Source organism: Amblyomma mixtum, chromosome 1, assembly GCF_055824585.1.
Source record: "Amblyomma mixtum isolate Tamu chromosome 1, ASM5582458v1, whole genome shotgun sequence".
Taxonomy (NCBI): Eukaryota; Metazoa; Arthropoda; class Arachnida; order Ixodida; family Ixodidae; genus Amblyomma; species Amblyomma mixtum.
In genome coordinates, this window is record NC_143012.1 from 151,019,959 (window position 1) to 151,031,112 (window position 11,154).

The 11,154-nt window shown below is 46.1% G+C and overlaps 1 long non-coding RNA gene across 1 annotated transcript; it reads left to right on the forward strand.

Annotated features, from left to right (window-relative positions):
* The first annotated feature begins 1,220 nt into the window (after window positions 1-1,220).
* LOC149367978 (uncharacterized) lies at window positions 1,221-4,840 on the forward strand. The gene is made up of 2 exons (XR_016285220.1): window positions 1,221-1,372; window positions 4,447-4,840. It is a non-coding gene; the product is annotated as an uncharacterized LOC149367978 (long non-coding RNA).
* Window positions 4,841-11,154: the final 6,314 nt, after the last annotated feature.

An 11,154-nucleotide genomic window follows, 5' to 3' on the forward strand; every position in this document is an offset into this window, starting at 1 on the left:
TCAAGCGCCAGGAGGGCCCTCGTCTGGGTTGCGCTTGGGAGGTCATTTACTTCTTTCGGCCGAAGGGCCGTCTTGTGTGTCCTGAATCCTGAAATGGAATCGGAGAAAAATCCCCGCGCCTCCAGATGGGGAGTGGGGCGCACGAACATGACGTGCTCAGAGAGCTTTGCGATGCACGATGTTATCGATATGACGCGGACGTTATTCAGCGGCAAAGCTTTACCAGGTTTCGGAATTACGGTACTCTCCGCAGGCCTCGTTATAGCAAGCGATTGGATGGTCGTCCAGAATTTTGGGGACTTTGTACAAAAATTATCCGCCCCCAGGGTTGGGTTTCTCAAAATCTTAATAAGAGCCACTCTAACTTCGGCCTCGGTTCATCAAGAAGTGTGCTCCCGTCGTTTGTAATGGGTAGTCGCGGTAGGGTTGGGGAGATCCTGTGGGGAAGTAGCGCTGTTCCAGTTTGGCAAGGAGAGTGGCTTCGTCTGGCTGCTCTTTGTGCAGAATTGTCAATATAGTTTTTCCTGCTTAGGTTTTCCACACAGTGGACGTCACCGACAAGAATGGAATGCAGCCTCCGTCATGGCCATGTGCTTCAATCTAGGCTCACCTCTTCATGAGGAGCCGCTTTGGATGTTGACTTTGTGTTGCTCATTGCGAAGCAACAATTACAGCTAGAGTCGACTTTCATGCAACGATGCTCGCATACGAAATTTGCCAATCTTTTCTGGCGTGAACTGTAGGTGTCTTGCTCCAGCTGTATAGCGGATTCTAATCAGATCGACTTCATCCGGCTCTCCTTTCTGCGGCCGAGTTTGTTTTTGTCTGAGGCGCAATTATCCTTGCAGCGTATGGTAGTCTGCGATGTCCAACTACAGGAAAACAGGACCACACCTCTCACCCTGTCTGCTTCCAGTCATAAAGCGACAATCTCCGGCTGTTATCTATATGGGGATGATACCACAAAAGGGACATGTACCTAATAGATTGCACATGGTAGGGGATCCTTCAAAAAAGATAGAAAAGCTGTAAAGATAAGCGAGGTCATCCAGCCTGCCCTTCTCTTCTTAGCAGCCCCGTACAACGGCCGCAACATGCAAGAATTTTTCGTCAGTCGGACATTGTTAACCACGTCATTGGCTCACTTATCCACTCCACTGTAAACATGACGAGGAGGCACTTTTGGCACAACGACACTATCCCACTAAGAATTTTATATACGGCCGTTGCTTGTGGGTTTCGTGTTGTTAGTGACTCATCTTAGATAACGGCATCCTCGGGCGTCGTTTTATATGGTGAGCGCAAGAGGCGGTTATATAAGATCCAGAGGTGTCTGTGGCCAGCAGTCACACATTCGCGGCCGGATTAACAGGTACGTGAGCCTAACATATCATTGCTGCTTTTCCCGGCGCCCTCATTACTATCCGTGAATCTAAAGTAGCGCCAGTAAGCGGTTATACCTGCTTCGAATAACATGTAATGAGTAGCTACGCGTCTAATTAATGGACTGGGGTGTCCTTTTGGCTAACTCTCGCTGTAAAGGAATACCGCGGAGAAACGATTTGAACTGTTTTCTGCCCACTAGGCTTGTTTACCTTGCATAAGATGTCGGTTTGCGGACGTGTTTGCATGCCGCTGGATGCAAATGCCGCCAAGAAAGCAGTGACTTAACCTAAATTTATGCTCAGTTGGACGCCATCGTGGCCACTTGGCAACTGCAAAAGCCGACGCACATTCATGTCGTTGTGGCTGGCCGCGATCACAGTTTCAAACCTAACTTGCCGTTTCCGTACGCGCACTCCCTTTGAGGCGGTTTTTTTTATTAGCGATCCTGTTTTGCCATTTTCGTATAACCCACGATACAGCAATGATGCAGGCAAAGGCCTACTAGCCCTTACCCGTGTCTTAAAGGAAGTGGATCCTTGGGTTAGGCGAAAAAGAAACTTCACTATTACAGCTGCCACGTATTTCATATCCTTTGGCTTGTTGGTGCAAATAGAATAGCATTTCAGGGAGTAGAAGGATATTAACAGTGCCGCTATTTTCCTGTGTCCACAGAGAAAATGAGCGTTACAGTGGGAGGATTTTTATCTCTCCATCCGCAAGCTGCCATCTACGCAACTAGTTAAAGTGGGAACATGAAGGTTAAATGTTGCGTTGAAGGCTTCTTTAAAATTATAAATTTTGATGATGATAGGTGTGTGATTAGGACGTTTTTAAATTTTATATGAGATGCCACAGCCTTGAACAGAAATTTCTTGCCGCTGAGATACCAGAACAGGTTGCTTGTTATGTTGACATTCCGAGCAAAGTATTCAGCGCATACCTCTCCGTACAGTAAAGGAGTTGGCGACTCGTGTAGTGCTTGCATGCTATCGGTACTCTTCAAAATATTTTGCGCGTTTTAACTGCCGGAGCGTGGGTTATGCTTTTTTTCGCGAGGAAAAGTAACAGATCACCCCCCCCCCTCTCCTCCTACTTTCTGTTTTGAATTTGATTAATGTTTACATATTCACGTATTATCAACATGTTGAAGGTCGCATCGTCACGTGTGCATAATTTTTTTACTTTCTAGGGCTGAATTAAGTTCGCTAATTTTGTTCTTTAGCAGCCGCAATTAGTGACACTGTTTTTTAATTTAACACCTTTAATTCGTCGAATTACAGTGACTTTGAATGAAGAAGCGACGAGAGCTTGTTTCTTAATGTATTTGTTCACACAACTGCAACTGTTATATGCACAGCACGAAAAACCCTAACATGAAGCCTGTCGCGTAAAAACGGTCTTCAGAGGAGGCGGGGCCGTTTTCATATTATTTGATCGCCGGCCTCCTCATCAAAATATTCAGTAGCAGCTGAGACAAGCTAACCCGCTTCGATCCCTGTAAGACCTCGCCGTCTAAAATCGCTTGTTAACCAAAATTTGCGCTTCGAAACACGCCCGAAATAGAATGAAGAGAGAGGATTAATAAAATGAACGGAGGCTAACGAAGCACCGTCCAGGTTGGTTACCCTACAAGGAGAAAGAATACCAGAGAAACAGAGAAGAAAGCCTGGAGGTTAACTACAATGGTTTGTCGGTTCGCTGTTATGCACATCAGCAAGAGCATTATCGTCAAAATATGGAGCTAAAGCCGTCTTATAGAGCGTTAAACGGTTCATAAATGGCTCCATTTTTTTTTTTAAATTGAGCGCCACGAAGCGAACGGAGTCGTGGCCCGAAACATTTTCCGGGGTGTCCTCGGACACCGGCTAATTTTGCTGAGTGTTTGGCCTTCGCAGCAAGTTGGTACATCTTCGTGTAGTCATGTACGAATGGTACTAATGACGAGCAATGGTGCAGCCAGGCGGAAAATCTTGATCGTTTTTTGCCCCTGACCGAAACAGTCGCCGTTGAAAATGTTGATATATCCACGTTCAGATCTGATATAACTCTCCACTAAGGCAGAGCATACACAAAGCTTATAGGACCCACTTCAAACACAAATAATCACCATCTCAGGACATCAAATTTGCGGGAGAAAAAACAAATTATTTGCCAGCAACAGGCGTACTATGCACGGCCAATAACTCGAACGCTTCGGGTCACCTTACTCCTCTAACCTAATACTCTAACGCTAAATAATGTGAAGATACAAATAACGATAACCCCATCAGGCGCTCAGTAAATATTGCTTAATGAGACCTGATGTTATTAGTCAAGATGTCAAAGAAAGTGGACGCAATAAGATGAAAAAGAAAACAAAAAAAAATCTCGCAGAGAGCTAGCTTGAATCACGCATGCCAAATCAACGCATCAAATGGTTTTACACACAGGTACCTCCAGGTTTCATTGCCGCTTTGGTGTGGCTGCAGTCGGTTTTGTTTTCGCATGTTCGTTTTGCAAGCACGAGCTCTTAAACGCCAAACTTCTGAAGGCTTGGTGCATACAGACATCTTGTAAAAAGAATCTCTCGGAAGGTTCATAATTCAGAAAATGAAAGTAGGGCTGAGCCTAGAAGTAGGCATATGAGGACCGGAAGGAAATTGCATTTCTTGGTCATCTGAGATTGTGAGAACCGTTTATGGGCCATTTCAACTTTCAAATGTAACTGTCCGGAAAGTAGTGATATACGCTCAGTGGCGAATAAAACCACGGCTAGAAATGTAACATACTTTTTTTCTTTCCATCGGTACGTGTTCTGCAGCCGGCTGTACTTTGCACCGGTAGCTTTCTAGCCATTACTCAGAGCACCTCGTGTAATTATATGCAAACAGAAAATTGAGCGTCAAATAAAAAGGAAATACATGGCTGTTGATTTTCAGCGTCTTACGGGATGGCACCAACTTAAGTGCTGCGACTTAACTGCATACTAAGTTCCTGCGAAGTCCGCTAATCGTTGCAACTCCTTTCGCTCAGCCTGTTGTAGTTTCGATTGACAATAGCTTCTTACTTTTTCCGGTGCAGACACCATGATTACCAGCAGGGCAATCTTCGCCATAGTCATCGTCGTGGTCCTCGTGATCGCCATGGTGAACGCGCAGTTCGGTCCCGTCGTGGGACCCGCCTACCCGGCCTACGGAGTAGGCCCGCAGCCAGCGCCCGTGCGACCGATCTACAAGGGCCCGTACGGCGGCATGAGCCCGTACGCCTTTGGACTGTACGGCCGACGTTGAGTTTACGCCAAGGCACTGCAAGGAGAACATCGTCGGCCATCAAGCGCTGCTGATATTGGTCTGCATGAGGACAACCACGCACGAGGAATCTTGCAACTAAGAAACAGGAAACGAGCAACGAAGCCGGTTTCATTCGCCAACGAGTCTGATCTTTTCGGTGCCAAATAAATAACTGCTGCATTGGAGCATATCGCTTCTGGTCAAAATTAGGAGCGACGAATTCCTGTCGCACTGAAAAAAAAGGGGTCTAAAAAGCCACATGTACGACAGAACGAATGCTGCACATGTGTCTATTTCGTCCCCGTTTTTTCGTGCTGCTACGTTTTTTCAAGATCGATCAGTACCAACTGGCCCAAACTTCGGCGCTTTTGAACAGAAAAAAGGTGATTTTTTCTTGCACAAGTTTGTTCTACTGCGCTATGCTCGTGGCTAAGCCAGGAATTTTCACAAAGGTCATGCCAAAACTGAGAGACCACCTTCATTCATTTGCTACTACAACTATTTGGAGTGTGGCACACATTACATGGATCAGAATGGGGCTTGATGGTTTTTATAAAGCATTGCGTGTTCTTGGAGAAAACATGGTAAAAGAGCGCGAAAGTTCAAGATGAGCAAATTGTCAACCGATGTTTTGTTTCAAGGCATTATCTTGCACACCGATACCTTGATACACAGCCGAAAAATAGCCGATTACAAAACGCGAGATACCTCACCCGGATAAATGCTCTCCGAAATTTTTTTTATGGATAAATATCCTATTTCATCGGTTTAGTTTGAAGCCTGTCCCAGAACTTTTTCAACAGCGCAACTATAAGCGCGACATCACTGAACCGAAGTATCCACTAACACTGACGCAGGAGTTTTTTTCTACACTCCCTTATTTTATTCTTCAAAGTATCAAAAATGTCTCCTCCATGCTTCGCTGGTAACAAATGTACCAGCTAAAAAATAAAAGGGAGACGTTGGAGAACCAATTCTGCATAACACTCAAGGAATTTGTCTTGCATAGAACATGCTCACTAAATATTTAACCGTTTGCTGAACAAAGGTAGTAGGGCCCAAGAAGGGCCCAAACCTGGACAAATAGAGAAAAGGGCTGGGAGGGGGTTTCTAAGCGCGCACTACAGTCGCCTTAATATTATATGGTGTTTGGTGTTATCCTTTTTCGAATAGAGGGAACTTGTTCTCTGGCAATACTCAGAGAAACAGGGCCTTAAGTTCAGTCAGAATTCTCATGCAGCAAGTGCAAAAAACTTCCAACCTGGCCACATATCAGGGGGACTGCCCTTTTGGAGTAAAAAAGAAAACAAACTTATACCACCTTGTCCGTCAAGGGCTGGGTCTTAAGCTGCCTCGATGTAGACCTATACACAAGTCCGCCTTTTAACGATGTGCCGTGTTCCGCCAGTTTTGGGCCTCGCCACGTTACCGACGATGACCAAACTGAGGAAGAGGCCTAAAATAGCTTCATTTATGCACACCTGTTGAAGGGAAACCAGCCAATGGTGTCCTTTCTGCTGATCAGCGAGCGGCCCTTCTGGCACAGATGACCGTTTTTAATCGCGTAATGAAACGCATATTTTCAACAAAAGAATCCTAAATATTTGAGGGGTGAGTGCATTACGCGGGCCAGCAAATTAAAAAAAAATGCTCCAGTAACGACGGCATAGCCTGGTATATACTTGTGGTCGAAATTTCCGGAGCCCTTCACTTCGGTGTCTCTGGTAGCCTAAGTCGCTTTGGGACGTTAAAGCCGATAAACCAAACCAAACCTACTTTTTACTGTAATACTCACTTTCTCAATAAAACAAAACGCACTGTTCAGCACGTTTTAACTTTTACCTTAAGCCTGCGCTATAATTCAAGTTAGGACTCGTGATGCTATATCTAAAGAGCAAACTAGAGACATGGCCGGACTGGGCGACGACGGCGCGCGCTCCACCGCAGCTCGAGTCCGGACGTGCTGCTTACAAGGGTAGACGTGCAGGCTAGTTGGTGAACCATGATTTTTTAAAACAGCGCAAAAGACAGGGACACAACTCAACTCACAACTGCTGTCTACTCAAGCCCAGATGACGCCATTCAGCGAAAATCCTAACCGGTACAGGTTGCTACAGTCCTTTATATTGACCAAACGTTTTAGAGGAATCCCCAAGGTGGAGCAGATTTGTAATGAGGGAGTTAATTACTCATTGACATCCACCCGACAGCAGCCATACGGCTACAAAGGAAAGCTATACAGCTTTCTCAGAAACATCGCAGTTAAAGAAAAATTCGTCCTGGTCCGGGGTTCGAACCCGGGACCACCGATTCACCGGAGCAGTCGCTCTACCAATTGAGATAACCGGGACTGCAAGCTTATGGTAGGGCGAGAGCGAATTGACCGATAACTCGAAGTGGGAACAGTATTGGTCAAATGTTTTAAGGGAATCCCCCAAGGCGGAGTAGATTTGTAATAAGGGAGTTAATTACTAAATGACGTCCACCCAAGCGCCGCCATACGGCTACAAAGGAAAGGTCCTTTATATTGCAGATCGAAGAGAGAAACGATTTGTGACCAGGCGTGATTTCATCTGGCTATCTGATTCCTCGCGGGACGTTCTATTGGCTGTTCGCCCCGTGCTGTAATGTATAAGTACTGACACTGCACAGATGGCCTACTTCTTTCTGCGTTCGAAATCAGGTGCCTGCTAATATTAATTATCATTATTAGACGGTTAGCCAATATAATAGGGTGCGTTTATTTTGCGAGGGAAAAAGAATGAATACTTTCGGACAACCAAAGTACGGGGTGTGCTCATTCTGGGAATCCGTTCTATATGCGCGTAAATACGGTATGCTGTGCTGTAGCACTCCCGATGCCGTTTCTAGCACGTCGCACTCAATATTTAGCTTCCTGCAGTGCTATCTGGCCGCACTCCGCGGACGCTAGTGGATTAGCTGGTTGAGCTCAGCAGCGATACAGTGTGCACGCTAGTCAACGCGGCTGATGTTACTTGTCGGTGGCTCCAGAGGTACTGAACCCTTCCCTCACGCGCGGAGACTTTTTTTCTCCTTGACGTACGCAAACGTTTCGAAAGCATTGGCGAATGCTTGCACGTTGAGTGCATTCAGCATACCTGAATTTCCTTGCGAAGACTTGTTTACTCGCGCTAATGTTAGACTTGCCCCGTGCTGCGACCAGCTTACTACCGGACGCTGCAAAGACTTGCTAAATGTTCGTGGAAGGTAACAACCTCTATTGGCGTTCTCCCGACACTGCCCTTTGATGGAATCAGCCAAGAGAAGAAAGTAAGAAACAGAGCATCAGGAGCAACTCCTTTGTGAACTCTCTTTAACTGCCTATTTTTCACGACCTCAAGCTTCAGCTATTTACTTTGCGATCTGATTCGGAAGTTAGTCTAAGTTAAAGGCCACAGAGTAAATAAACTGAGTGTATCTAATACAAAATACTTGCAGGGACACTGAGCACAAACGGAAGACGGTCTGCTTCGTTAGATTGCCGTATTGTATAAACAAAAATATTACTCCCACCAAGGAAAGAGAAATGATCCCATAGGAAAGACTGGGGAATAAAATACAGGTGCCATCATCATTGGCCGTTCTCGCGAGCAAACTGCGAAAGCACCAAGTGTGGTTTTTTTCCGTGCGGGTCCCTGAGCGCAGGCTTTTCGTCATCCATTTCCAGTCGCTGACTACAGTCTTTTTCTCAGTCCACGGGGGCAACAACAACGCACTTTTTAATATTCACTTTTCTCTAACGTAAATGCGTCTTTTGTAGCGGAAAATAATAGAATGCTCCGATGCTCTATGGAGGTTTTGGTAGTGTTGCTTTAAAGCATATAATAAGGAGTAACATAGAATATGGCTGACTAAGTAAATGTGTTTGAGGATCATCCCACGCTTGAGCAACTGTGTGCGTATTTCACAACTTGCCTGGTCTTATATCGTAAAGAACGACCACAGAAATATTCAGCACAACTTTTATTGCACAGCATTTATTAGTCTCCTATTAATAAAAAGTACAGTATTAAAAAAAGGCCATCTCCAATGCTCCTTGGTTTCGATGAGTGTTGGCTTCGGTCCCATGTCGTTTAGTTATTTAACTTCATCATCAAGATTAGATCATGCCTACAAAGTCGGTGTCCCATTTTGCAGAACTAACGCTTTCTTTCAGTCATTTTTACCTCGAACAGCAGCAGAGTGGAATCACCTTCCCGCACCAACAGCAACCATCAAAGATTACCAACTTTTCAAGAACGCCTTAGCTAACATTGTATGATTAGACACATCTGTAACTTTTTTGATAATAGCCCCATATCGTTTATTGTATTGTTATGTTCTTATAATAAAGAAATATATATATAAATATTATGTATAAATATGTATAAATAAATAAATAAATAAATAAATAAATAAATAAACTCATAAATCTCGCACTATGTTGAATTCTATGGAGTCATGGCAAACAGAGTAGGCAAATCTGCTCATTTACGACGCGAGTAACCAGATGCTCAGGAAGAATCAGGTTTTTAAGGCCACTGCACCAGACTCAGCAGAGAAATGGAAAGACAAAGAAAAGGTAACCAATGAACTTTTATCGGCAAATCTTGTCATCCAGACAGCGGATATTGAACAAGCCAACAGAGGGGGACAATACAAAACAAGACCATGTCCTTCCAATAGTTGTCAAGTTTTTGAACTTTAAGGACAAGTGTAGCATGAGAAGTGTAACTTCTTAACGAGTGGTTACAAACCTAAAGACATAGAGACGCCTCGGGTTTGGATTGAAGATTTTTCGCCAAGGACTCAATTCACGCGAAAGAAGCTTCAGGATTTTGTGTGCGCGCACAGGGAATCTGATAATGAAAATTTGAGAAAGAAGCACTATATACGTGATAGGTCGCATTCGCAGGATCAGGTAGTTCAACTTGAAACTTCTCCACTTGAAGGTAGGCTTCTCGCGGTGACTCGGTTATAATGGCTATCAAAAACCGCCGTTACTCTGACATTGTTGACGTGAGTTCAGACTTTGAAATTTCATAGGTTGTGGTGCACTTATTGACCGCTAGAACTGGCGCCATCGGTGTATGTTACCGTCCGCCAGTGTATGGAATCATGATGAAAAAAGTGTAGCGCTCGAGACAAGGACACAACGAAGACGACAACACATGCGCTAACTTTCAACTTAATACTGAATTGAATAAAGTGAAAGGGGGTGCGCGTACTAGTGACTTCAGCTATACAGTTCGCCAAATAGCTGAGCGGACGGCAGCAAAATCACAGTCAGTCTACACAGCCAGAGAGCTGGAGCCGCGCGCGCCGGCACACTTCGTCGTCAACTTCTTCGTCTGCCATCGAGGCAACCTGAGGCGCATTCATAATAGTTCAGGCGCGTTAATTGTAATTCACTACAATGGCCCCGGGATGGAAGAGGAGCCATCCTGGCGACCTATGGTGCTGGCAAGAGGAGCGGGTCGTAATAAGTCTTCAGGCGACTGACATGGACAAGCTCACGGCCGCGACGACGCAAGTCCGAAGAGGGTGTAAGCGGCTCTACAATATAATTAACAGGGGATGTTGATTCGACGACGCGGTAAGGGCCATGATGTTCTCTGCGAAATTTCGAAGACTGTCCTGGTGTAGTGGAGGGGACCCAAAGCCAAACTAATGAACCTGGAGAGAAAGCGTGCGCGGTTTGATGGGCATCGTGTTCATGCTTTCGGCGACCTTGGGAGTCCGAGGTGAAAGAACGGGCCAGTTGGCGACATTCCTCGGCGTGCTTGGCGAGTTCGGAAAGGGGCATGCATTCGGAGGCGTCCGGAGTGTACGGCAAAACCGTGTCCATTGTGGAGGACGGCTCACGGCCATACAACAGGTAGAAAGGGGAAAATCCGGTGGTTGACTGGGTGGCGGTATTGTATGCGTACGTCACAAAAGGCAGCACAGAGTCCCAGTTAGACTGATCTGACGAGACGTACATGGTGAGCATATCGCCGAGAGTGCGATTAAAGCGCTCAGTCAGCCCGTTAGTTTGAGGGTGGTAGGCAGTGGTGGTCCGATGAATGATGCGACACTCTCTGAGGAGGGCTTCCACCACGTCCGAAAGAAAGACACGGCCTCGATCACTGAGCAACTCGCGCGGCGCACCATGGCGGAGAACAAAATTGTGCAGCAGGAAGTGGGCAACGTCACGAGCAGTGGCAGCGGGTAGTGCGGCGGTCTCTGCATATCGGGTTAGGTGGTCGACGCCAACAATTATCCAGCGGTTCCCAGATAACGTGTAGGGCAGCGGGCCGTAGAGGTCGACGCCAACACGATCGAATGGGCGAGCCGGGCACGGCAATGGCTGCAAGGGGCCGCTCGTACGTGGCGCGGGAGACTTTCGTCGCTGACAGGCGATGCAGGAGCGGACGTATTGGCGAATGTACCCGTACATGCCCCGCCAATAATAACGCTGAGATATTCTTTGAAACGTCTTCAACACACCGGCGTGAGC